The sequence below is a fragment of the Triticum aestivum genome, chromosome 2A, assembly GCF_018294505.1.
Source record: "Triticum aestivum cultivar Chinese Spring chromosome 2A, IWGSC CS RefSeq v2.1, whole genome shotgun sequence".
Classification (NCBI taxonomy): domain Eukaryota; kingdom Viridiplantae; phylum Streptophyta; class Magnoliopsida; order Poales; family Poaceae; genus Triticum; species Triticum aestivum.
Window position 1 is genome coordinate 308,868,465 of NC_057797.1, and position 11,815 is coordinate 308,880,279.

Genomic DNA, 11,815 nt, shown 5'->3' on the forward strand with positions numbered 1-11,815 from the left:
GTTTCCACAAACATCTGCATGCCACCATGCAGGTGCTCCCGAGCCTCGGTCTTGACGTTGTCGACAATGTCATGACTCTCAGGCTCAAGGGTGGCGGTCTTGCTAGTGTTGGGCAAGTTGCCCCGACAAGGATCTTGCCGGGGCCATGTAGGCCATGTCGGCAAGGCTCTTGCCAGGGGAAGCCCATCTTGTCCCTTCGCTCTTTATGCTTCTGGCTTGGGTGCTGCTTCGACCGCCTTATCTTTGCTCCTTCTGCCTTGCCGAGCCCGGCTGCATGTGTGGCTATGACTGCCCCTGCACAAGTAAAGGGGTACAGAAGGGCCCCCACTTTTGTACACCGACAGGAGTCCCCGGGCCTGTGCCACACATAAGCGCGGAGCTTTTTTGGGCCAGGCCCGAATGGTGCGCGGGCACGCGTGGCAGAATTTTTACTACGGTAACTCCTTCGCCAATTGCGCTTCCCCATGACCCACATTGAAAGCGTGACGTGGGGTCGTGTGTGGAATGACCGCATCATGCTTGCGTCACCCCGTGGTGAATAGTAAAGAGGCGGCCCGCGTCTTCCCCATAAAAAGGAAAAACTATAGGAGCGCTGCTCATTTGCCCTATGCGCCCTTTCCAATCTCGAAACCGCCGTTCCCCTCTTCTTCTCCAAGCACGAACCAAAGCTTTCACCTCCGCTCGCCGCCGCCACCACTGCGCCCCCATTGCTCTCGACCCCTTACCCCTTCTCAGCCTCCATGGCGCCTAAGACAGGCAAGGGCAAGGGAGTGGCCAAGGACGTCGGGGCGAAGGAGGCGCCGGAGAGTGAGTTGGTGGAGATGCGGATGGAATGCGCCCTCTTCACCTTGACAGTCGATGCTCTCACCCTCAAGGAGAAGTTCAAGCCCCTATGGGGGATGGAGACGTCGGGGCACCCCGCCACGCGTATCATCTCTTCTACCTTTGCCAAGGACAGCCCAAATCGGTACCTGTTCTTCGTTGATTACTTCTCCTGCGGGCTCTGCCACCCTTTCTCCGATTTCTTCAACAACATCATGCACACCTTCGGCTTCCATCTTCTGGATTTTACACCAACGCCATGGCGTGCATGGCCTTCTCTGCCCACCTTTGTGAGGGCTTTGCCGGAGTGCATCCCAGCACGACGCTCTTTCGCCACTACTTCACCCCTCGCATCAAGCCAGGGAGCGCCATCTCTGGCTGCGTCACCTGGATCCCGAGGACCCAGAGCAAGGGCACGTACCTAAAGGGCTCCTTAAAGGAGAGGTGGGAAGAGTGGTGGGGCCTGTGGTGCTGGATTGTGAAGGAGGATCAACAGGAGTTCTGCCGGGTCCGACGAAAGCCATCGGTCCGTAGGAAGGACTAGAGCAATGTCGACGCCGACGACAAGAAGCTCACGGTCGCCACCACCAGGATCCATCATCTCACCTTGGCGGGGCTCACTCTCGAGATGATCGGGGCCGATTTCATCCGTCGCCGCATTGTTCCGCTGCACAATAAGGGGAGGGGGGCCTGGGTCTTCAGGAACGCGGCTGACATCATGAGGCTCCGCCCCAGTCTGGACCACAACTTCATAGTGCTGCAGCACACCCACCTCTGCTAGAGGCTTTTTCAGCTCAAGGTCGACGAGGGCGGCAGGGCCGAGAGGACCGGCAAGGCCGAGAAGACTGGCAAGGCCAGCAGGTCTCTGTTTGGGTTGCCGGCGGAGGTGGTCCCGCTGAGCAACAACTCTTGGCAGACCACCATCATCGCAATGATGCCGGTCTTCAACTCTCACGGCCTCGACCCAACTTGGGACGAGCTAGACCAGAGCTAGTGCAGGAATTCTTCGACAACTTGTCGGAGAGGTATGTTCGCGACGAGCCGCAGCTCATCCGCGACACCATCGTGAAGGAGCTAGCGTACATTGCCGCCCGGGCAGAGGAGGCAGCGCTTGCCGAGGAGGCCGATAGCCTCGGCACCATGGAGGACAAGGCCGATGTGGCCGCAAAGGAGAAGAAGTTTGCGGTGTGGACATGAGCTGCCAGGGGATCCAACGACACCGGCACTGGGCCCCCCATGTCGAAGACGTGGTCGAGGAGTCGGCCGAAGAGAAGACCGAGGCGGAGGACCCCCTGACCCTGGAGAGAAAACGCGTCCTGTGGCGGGCTAGCTGCAGCGAGCCGATCCGACCTGGCAGGACCACGTAGCGGCAACAGGCCCAGGCGCAGCCCGCGCGTGAGACGAGGGAGCGGCAGCGAAGAAGGCCGCGCCCGCCACTCCTTCCTCAACCAAGCGGCGCAAGACGCCCTTACCTTCCCCTCCCCCCACGAACGCCACCCCAGAGGCCGACTTCAAACTTGGTTCCTTCAGCCCGAAGAGGAAGAGGAGGAAAGCAGAGGAGGACAATTAAGCGTTTCGCCCTTCATCATTTCTGATCCTCAGCCTGCGCCATCTTTGCTGACTTAATCTTGTCTTTGCAGCGACACGGAGACGGTTTCCTAGAGAGCGGCGAAGAGGGCGAGGGCTTCAACGGGCGACAAGCCCCCGACGAGCAACCCGCGTACACCGGAGCTTGTGCTGATCATCCCAGACAACAGCCGTCGGCACAGCCCTTGCTTCAGCTCCCAGCATGAGTTCATTACTCACTCCCCATCGACAGGCGTTGGGGCGTGAATCCTTGGTTCTAACCTTGTTGGGTTTGCAGGAGAAGAGCGGCAACAGGAGGAGCCACTGAGGGCCACCCCCAACACGCCGCCCCCATCAACCATGCCGCCCAGAGGGGCGTCCTAGGCAAGGGCACCTTCTGTCGAGCCCATGCACATGGAGGAGGAGGAGAAGGCAAGCATGGGTGCCGGTGGCTCCATCCTGGCCATGAACGTTGGCTAGGAGGGAAACACTTCTTATCAGCCCGGCACGAGTAAGTGGCTCGCCTCCTGTCTCTGCTTTCTTCCTGTTCTTTGTTTTGAATTTTGATTTCGGCCTTGCTTTGTCCTCCCTTCTAGTTTCCAGACCCTTCCTCGATGAACCAGGAGGATATCGACAGCATCATCGAGGGGGTCGCCAAGGACACCAAAGCCGAGGCCGGCAAGATCGCGCTTGACGAAGCAGCCAAGTCTACTGCTGAGGAAGCCAGCAAGGGGCCTGCCAGGGAGGCCGGCAAGGGTGCCGCCGAGGAGGCCGCCAAGGAGCCTGCCGGGGAGGCTGGCAAGGCCACTGCCGAGGAGGCCACCAAGGAGCCTGCCGGGGAGGGGATGGCCAACGACCAACCTTCCTCCCCTTCAGCCCCTGCCTCGGGCAAATACTTGAAGATGGGTGATGACTTGTTCCTCCGCCTCCCCGGGATGGCGAGCGCCAGTGCACCAGCCAAAGGGGAGGTGTTTGATGATTAGGCGCTCGCCACCGTCGAGCTCCAGGTTATCGATGAACCGAGCGCCGGCGGCGGCGGTTCCGAAGAGGAGCAGCTTGTCAGGGCCATGAGCGCCAACTTCTAGAAGCTCCAGGCGCTCCACTGTGCCAACCAAGACAAGGTGAAATCCAAGATGGCGGCGGTGGACAAGGCGGAAGCAAATTTTAAGGAGAGCATTGCTCAGATGTAGGTCTGGTTTGGCGAGGCCAGGGAAGAGCTGAGGGCTGCCCAAGGTGAGCTGGATGAGCGAAAGCGAGAGCTCATCCTGAAGCAAGCCGAGGTCAAGAAGGCCTAGGAGGCGGCGAAGGAGAAAGCCGCCAAGGACGAAGCCCCCTAGGTGAAGCAACAAGCTCTGCTGAACACTCAGCAGGAAGACCTCGTCGCCCACGAGCAGGCGCTTGCCGCCATGCTTCGTAGCAAGGACGAGGAGATCGAGAAGATCATCACGTAGCGGACCCAGGAGCTGGAGCTGGGACACAAGGAGGCACTCGATGCTCTGGCCTTGGACCACACCGACAAGGTGGAGAAGCTGGAGCTGGAGCAGGAGGAGCTGAAGAAGAAAGTGTCAAGGCTGGCGGAGGAGATGTACGCGGCCAACCGCTCTCTGGTGGATTCGCAGGTCACCGTCTCTGACCAGATCAAGCTGCTCTCCGAGGCCAACAGCTCCATTAACGATCTGAAGCTGCAACTGGGCCCTTTGGAGGGGAAGTTTTCAGAGGTCATGACCCAGGAGGAGACCGTGATCAAGGTCCTGGAGACTGAGAAGCAACTGCGGAGCGATGATGCTGCCGCCCATAAAGAATATGTGGGTAGCATAAATCTCTAGATCAGCTGTCTCGCTGATGTTGCCAAGAGGCTCACTGCGCAGCTAGCCGTCATGGGCATGCCGGATGTCAGGTACTCCCAGGAGCCGAACATGAGCCCTAACGCCAGGTTGATCTTGTTCTTCGAGGGCGTCCTCGACACTCTGGAACTACTCTGCTCCAATCGAGCGACCTATCTGGCCAATGAGTCCCGGAGGCTTTGCAGGGGTGCGCTGACCAAGGTGCTCACAAAGGTGGCGTTCTTGAACCCCAACGTCGACTTCGCCCACACGCTGGAGAGCTTGCTGGAGGGCACGCACCACATGGCGCTCGAAGAGCGCATCGAGCCCATCATCAGCTGCGTCGATGGAGTCCCGACGGTGGAGGGCCAGCGATTGGTCTAGCCACCTCATTTCTCGTTGCCGCTGTGAGTTCATGCCCAAGACAATTTTTATCTTAAGTTAGAACCGCGGCAATCGTTGATGTAATATAACTCTGCAGTACTTTGAAATGAAGCATGATATCTTCCTATTTGATCTTTCTTTGTGTGTGCACACCCTACGCCTAGTTGGACAGGTTTGCCGACGCGTATACCCATGTTGTGGCGCTTTGAGGAACGGATCCTTAGCAGCCTGCCGGCGGGCGCTTGCTGCCGGGCAAATCACCATGCCGTTCTCAGCGCACTCGCCTGATCTGTTGAGCGGACTCGAAACGGAACAGGGGCGTTGCCAATAGCGGAAGGGTTCCCTTGCGTGCAGGTTTTCCATACAAAGAGCAAGATCTTTCGAGGAAGATAACCCTATAAAAAGGGAAAATTGCTCAAAGTTTTGTGTGACCTAACTTTTCCGTTGCAACGCAGATGGTTATTGTGGCTGCGGACGGTACCAGAGTGTAGCTGATCGACGTCGCCTTCTTCTCTCGAGCCATCGCGACGGAGGACTCGATGGGTTGGCTTCAAAACCAGATTTTCACAGCCTTAGCGCCCCAACCTAGCACGCCAAAGATGGCGGGGTTCTGGAACGACACCTATGGGATCCCTTGACGGTATCCCTTCTACGTTCACGGGGCGTGGGGCTGCGCAAAGAGCGGGTCTAGAAGATCAACTCGGTGGGATTTTTATCCAGGTTCGGGCCGCAAGCGATGCGTAAAACCCTAGTCCTGCTTTGTGTGTATTTAGTGTTGTTGAGTTCTTGAACTAGCTGGGGTGCATGCCTAGTCCAAAAAAATCTGAATCCTTCCTCAGTACACCTTGGGCCTCCTTTTATATGTCAAAGGGGTTGCCATAGTGGCACACAGGAGGTGGAAAGTATGTACAGTGTACAAGTTTATCTCCTGACATCCTAGGACAAATGCCTTTAATGCGCCGCCTATGTGTCCTCTTGCTTTATCGGGGATGGTAAAGAGGCCCGTCCCGTCCATCACCGCCTCGCCTTGCTTCGACGCGTGTCCCAAGTGACAAGGCATGCAGCGCCACGCTGGCTGGCGGGCTACTGAGCTGGTGCGGTGGTAGGGTATTCACGAAGATCTACATGCCACCACACAGGTGCTTGGCTAGTTGGCCGAGAAGCTGTATGCTTCCACGCAAGTGTGTGCCTAGTTGGTAGGCTGGTCACCACGTCGAAACGGGCGCGGGGCATCGAAGCATTGGTAAGTGCGGGCCTGACTTTGGCTCTGTAGACGCCCCCGGCAAGGCCCTTGCCAGGATCTCATGGGCGTCCCTGGCAAGGGTCTTGCTGGGGGCTTGGGAGCATCCTCGGCAAGGATCTTGCCGGGGGGTCTTCGTCTTCTGGTGCTCACCTAGGCCTGCAGGCCTTTGGTTTCCACAAAGATCTACATGCCACCATGCAGGCGCTCCCGAGTCTCGGTCTTGACGTTGTCGACAGCGTCATGACTCTCAGGCTCAAGGGTGGCGGTCTTCCTGGTGTTGGGAAAATTGCCCCGGCAAGGCTCTTACCAGGGCCATGTAGGCCGTCTCGGCAAGGCTCTTGCCGGGGGAAGCCCATCTTGTCCCTTCGCTCTTTATGCTTCTGGCTTGGGTGCTGCCTCCGCAGCCTTGAATCTTTGCTCCCTCTGCCCTGCCGAGCCCAACCGCAGGTGTGGCTACGACTGCCCATGCACAAGTAACGGGGTACAGAAGGGCCCCTACTTTGTACACCGACAACAGCACACCGGACAGACAAAAAGGATGCACCCCTATGGGGCACCCGATCATCATCCCACGGACAAAAAAGTGAAGCCCTTTATGGGACACAGAACGGTCCTCGATGACCTGCTTGATAAACCTTGCCAGATACACACAGCGCCGAATACCGAACCAACACATAGCCTTCGGGCATGTTGGGTACTCCGGTAGGTGGCTAAGAGCAGTGAGGCTATCCTCACCTGCATTCCTCAAGAGAGGCACTCTTCGGAAAACACCGATCTCAAGGTTTTTATGGTCTTCGAGACCTTTTCTTCCAACAACCGGCGCAAGATGGCGCTGCACGACCTTGCCGAAGTCAACCAGGTAGCAGCAGTAAATCCTTCGAACGACATGGCGCTAACCTTCACTGCCGATGACGAGCCAAGGGCCAGATCTATCTGAGCACCAGCCGTTTTGGTCTTAAACCCAATAGTAGATGGCTTTCGGCTCACAAAAGTGCTCATGGATGGTGGCAGCGGCTTAAACCTCATCTACGAAGACACACTCCAAAAAATACAGGTGGACAAAAGTCGCATTGAGCAAAGCGGCACCACTTTCTGAGGCATCATCCCCAGTCGAGAAGCAATAAGCTCGGGGAGGATCAAAATTGACGTCGTATTCAGCACACCGGAAAATTATAGGTCCGAAGAGTTGCTCTTCCACGTGGCACCTTTCCACAGCGGATTTCATGCCCTGTTAGGGCGAGAAGCATTCATCCACTTTCGAGCTATACCCCATTACGGATACATGAAGCTCAAAATGCCAGGGCCCAATGGAGTTAACACTATCACCAGTGATTCGGATATAGCACTGCGCGCCAAAAACAAAACCACATCACTAGCCCTCGAGGCGCTACCCGAGGCCCTGGCGGTTGAGGAACTGACTACTCTGCGCTCTACAGTGGATAAGGACGATGTAATCCTCGACAAGAGGCCCAAATCCACTTCCTTTAAACCAGCAGATAAAATAGTCAAATTTCAAGTTCACCCACGAGATCCTAATAAAAATGCAGCCATTGGAGCACAACCGGATTCAATGATTGACACCGCCTTACGAGCATGTTTGCGTGAAAATTGGGACATCTTTGCCTAGAATCCTTCGGATATGCCAGGAATCCAACGTAGACTGGCCGAACACAGCCTCAATACAATTAAGGGCTTTAAACCTGTGAAGCAAACACTGCGACGCTTTTTAGAACCCAAGCGACAAGCCATGGGGGCAGAGCTAGCCAAACTACTTGAAGACATATTCATTAGAAAAATCAAACACCCAGACTGGCTAGCAAACCTGGTCATGGTGCCAAAGAAGGATAAGTCCTAGCGCCTCTGTGTCAATTTCAAAGACCTAAACAAGGCTTGCCCTAAGGACCCCTTCCCACTGCCCGCATTGACCAAATCATTGATGCAACCGCAGGGCACGACTCACTGTGCTTCCTTGATGCATACCCCGGATACCATCAAATTAAGATGAAGGAACCCGATCAGGCCGCGATGCCATTCATCACTCCGTATGGGCCCGTTTTGCTTTAACACTATGCCTTTCGGGCTCAAAAATGCCGACGTCACCTACCAATGCATGATCCAAACATGGCTGGAAAAACAAATTGGCAAGACGGTGGAGAAATATGTAGATCATGTAGTCATCAAAACCAAACATGTCGAATCATTGGTGGACGACTTGCACCTCACATTCGACAACCTCCGAACACATGACATATGGCTCAACCCAGAAAAATGTTTTTTCGGCGTCCCGGGCGGAAAACTGCTCGGGTTTATTGTTTCCAATAGAGGAATCGACGCAAATCCGGCCAAAATCCGAGCCTTTTCGCAATTGGCGACACCAACAGACCTAAAGCAGGTCCAAAAACTAGCTGGGTGCGTGGCAGCCCTGAGCCGCTTTATCTCCAGACTAGGAGAAAAGGCACTTCCACTTTATCGCCTGCTCTGACGTACCGATCACTTCGAGTGGACGGATGCGGCGACCGCCGGGTTGAAAGAAATAAAAACTTTGTTAGCAAACAACCCAATCCTGGCCACACCAAACGTCGATGAACCCATGCTTCCATACATATCAGCAACTCACCAAGTAGTGAGCGTTGTGCTATTTGTCAAACGAGAGGAAGAGGGACATAAATTCCCACTCCAAAAACCAGTATATTACGTATCGGAGGTCCTTACACCATGCAAATCCCGATACCCACATTATCAAAAGATAGCATATGCGGTCTTTATGGCATCTCAAAAACTGCAACACTACTTTCAAGAGTGCTCGATCACGGTGGCATCTGAAGTACCACTCAATGATATGATAAACAACCGAGACACCACCGGCCGCATTGCCAAATGGGCTATAGAGCTCTTACCATTCGAAATAACATACAAGCCACACCGAGCTATTAAATCTGAGGTGTTGGCTGACTTCGTCGCCGAATGGACAGAAGCCGAACTCCCTAAAGAGTACAACACATACTCCAACTGGGTGATGTACTTGACGGCTCTAAAATGTTAGCCGGACTAGGGCTGGTGTCATCCTAATATCCCCTACAGGGACCCAGTCCATTATGTATTACAAATCATGTATACGGATTCCAATAATGCAACCGAATATGAAGTGCTCCTGCATGGACTCCGGATGGCCGTTTCTATGGGCATACAACACCATGAAGTGCGTGGGGATTCGAACCTCTCTATATCCCAAATAAATGGAGAATTCGGCGCAAAGGATCCAAAGATGGCAGCCTACTGCCAAGCCATACTTAGAATATCCGCTCGATTTGAGGGGCTTCAGTTTCATCATGTGGCTCGATGTAGTAATCAGGAAGCGGACATCCTTGCTCGTCTGGGAACTAAATGCGATCCCGTCCCGCCTAACACCTTTTTGGATAGGCTTTTCAAACCATCTGTAGTATGGCAGGACGAGAGCGGAAATAACAGTCCGGTGCTGATCATACCCCCGGATGTCGAACATGATTCGGATACCATCGGGGGCTCGAGCACCGAGCCAACACCTTCCGCTCAAGTAATCATGGCAATTATTGCTCCATGGACCGAACCCTTATTGGCCTACCTTAATAGGTAGGAGCTCCCTACTGATCAGAATGAGGCCCGTCGCATAGTCCAACGCTCTAAGGTCTATAAAGTCCACAAGGGAGAGCTCTACAAGAAAAGCACCACCGGAGTCCTTCAAAGATGTATCTCCGAAGAGGAGGGGCAACAGCTCTTGGCCGAAATACATGCTGGCCTCGGTGGCCATCACGCCGCAGCCCGGGCCCTAGTAAGTAAAGCCTTTCGTAAAGGCTTCTCCTGGCCCACAGCCCGAGCGGACGCACAGACCCTTGTACAACGTTGTTTCGGATGCCAGCCTTTTGGCAATCAAAGTCATTTGCCGCCCACTGCCCTCAAAACAATCCCCATTACCTAGCCTTTCGCGGTCTGGGGGCTAGACATGGTCGGACCCCTTAAAGGGGGAAGCCATAATAAAAAAGTATCCGCTGGTTATGGTGGATAAATTCACCAAGTGGATATAGGCCAAACCAGTAAAAATGGCCGAAGCCGGACCGGTGATCGATTTTATATCCGGTGTTGTACACCATTATGGCGTCCCACACAACATCATTACTGGCAATGGTTCTAACTTTATAGCCGATGAGGTGAAAATTTGGTGTGCTAATCTGGGCATTAAGCTCGACTACGCCTCCGTTTATCACCCTCAAACAAACGGTCAGGTCGAATGTGCTAATGGCCTGATAATGAGCGGCATCAAACCCAGACTAGTGCACTCCCTATGGGAATCAGATAAGCACTGGGTTGAGGAACTCAATTCCGTACTCTGGGGGCTGCGGACCACGCCCAACCGCACGACTGGCTACACACCCTTCTTTATGGTGTACGGCGCAGAGGCTATCTTCCCTTGCAACATTATTCTGGACTCACCTCGAGTGTGCATGTATGAAGAGAGAGAAGCCGAGCTCGATCGGCAGGACGATCTAGACAGCATGGAGGAGTGTGTTGTTGTGAAGGCACGTGCGACATTTTATCAACAACATGCTCGGAGGTATCAAAGCAGAGAAGTGCGGGCAAAGACTTATAATGTCGGTGAGCTCGTTCTACGCCTACCATAGAAGAAAAAGGACATTCTCAAACCCAAATGGGAGGGTCCCTTCATTATATATGAAGTTCTCACTGGAGGAGCCTATCGCCTTCGCAATGCATTGGATAATCGCTTAGAGCCGAACCATGGAACGCTGCTCGGCTCGGAAGATTCTATGCCTAAGTCCGGACATATACCTTTGTTCGTTCCTTTTTCTTATTTTCAATTTTTTCTTTTTCTCGTTTTTATACAATTTCTAACATGTGTGCGGGTAAGCCGCACACTTCAGGGTATACGTCCTTAAATGTACACACCCCACCACAACTGGGGCTTCTCTCAATAGAAGCTTATTATTATTTTGAGCATATAGCTCACCATATATATGTGTTGTCTGCTCATATACATCCTTTCTTCGCCATTATATGCACCTCTATGCTTAAGTTTTTGCCAAGCTGGGGTGCCTGGCTCCTGTGCTTATGCCCTACATTCCCGCTTGTTCGGCTAGGGCATTGTAAGTGCATCTAGTGCCACCACTAGTTGGTTTTGGAGTATTGATGACAAACTTAGTTGAGGGACTAATGTGTTTGTGAGAATTGCAGGATAACATAGGTAGTAGTCCCATATTGATTCGGTTTACCTACCAGAGATGACCCCTAAAAATGGGTGAAGACATTGAAGACAATGATGGTTCGTGAAGACATTCACGATGAAGATTATGACATGAGAAGACTTTCATATGAAGACTATGGAGTGCGAAGACATAGCTGTTTCGTAATTTCCTTTTCTTCTTTGTTGAGTAATAGGAACCACCGTACTGTTAAGTGGGGTCCATGTGAACAAAGTCAGAGTGACTGACGTGATGCTCAACCAAATCCTATGTCTTCGAGCGAAGACAATGAGAGAAAATCTTATCCAGTGCTGGATGAGTGAGCTTTACTTGTAGCCCAAGTCAAACCGCCACGTGTGTTTGAAATCCGACCATTGGACACGTGGCGGTTCCTTAGTGACCCAGGGTCATTTTGGACAGATAAGGTCGGGTTGTCTCCTGGCTATAAATAGCCCACCCCCTACACCATAAATTGGTGGCTGCTCAGAGTTAGTGCACGACTTTTGTTTTTTGAGAGCAACCCACCTCTGAAGCATTTGAGAGAGAGATCCTTGCAAGGACAAAGCCCTAAACACCCAGAGCCAAAGAGTGTTAGGCATCACTGAAGTCTTTCTGTCTGTGTGACCTGAAGACTTGTTACACTTGAGGACTATGAATCCCCAGCCGGTTAGGCGTCACGTTCTGAGCATCCAAGAGTCATTGTGGATCGCCAGTGAACGAAATCTGTGAAGGTTTGGAAGTATACC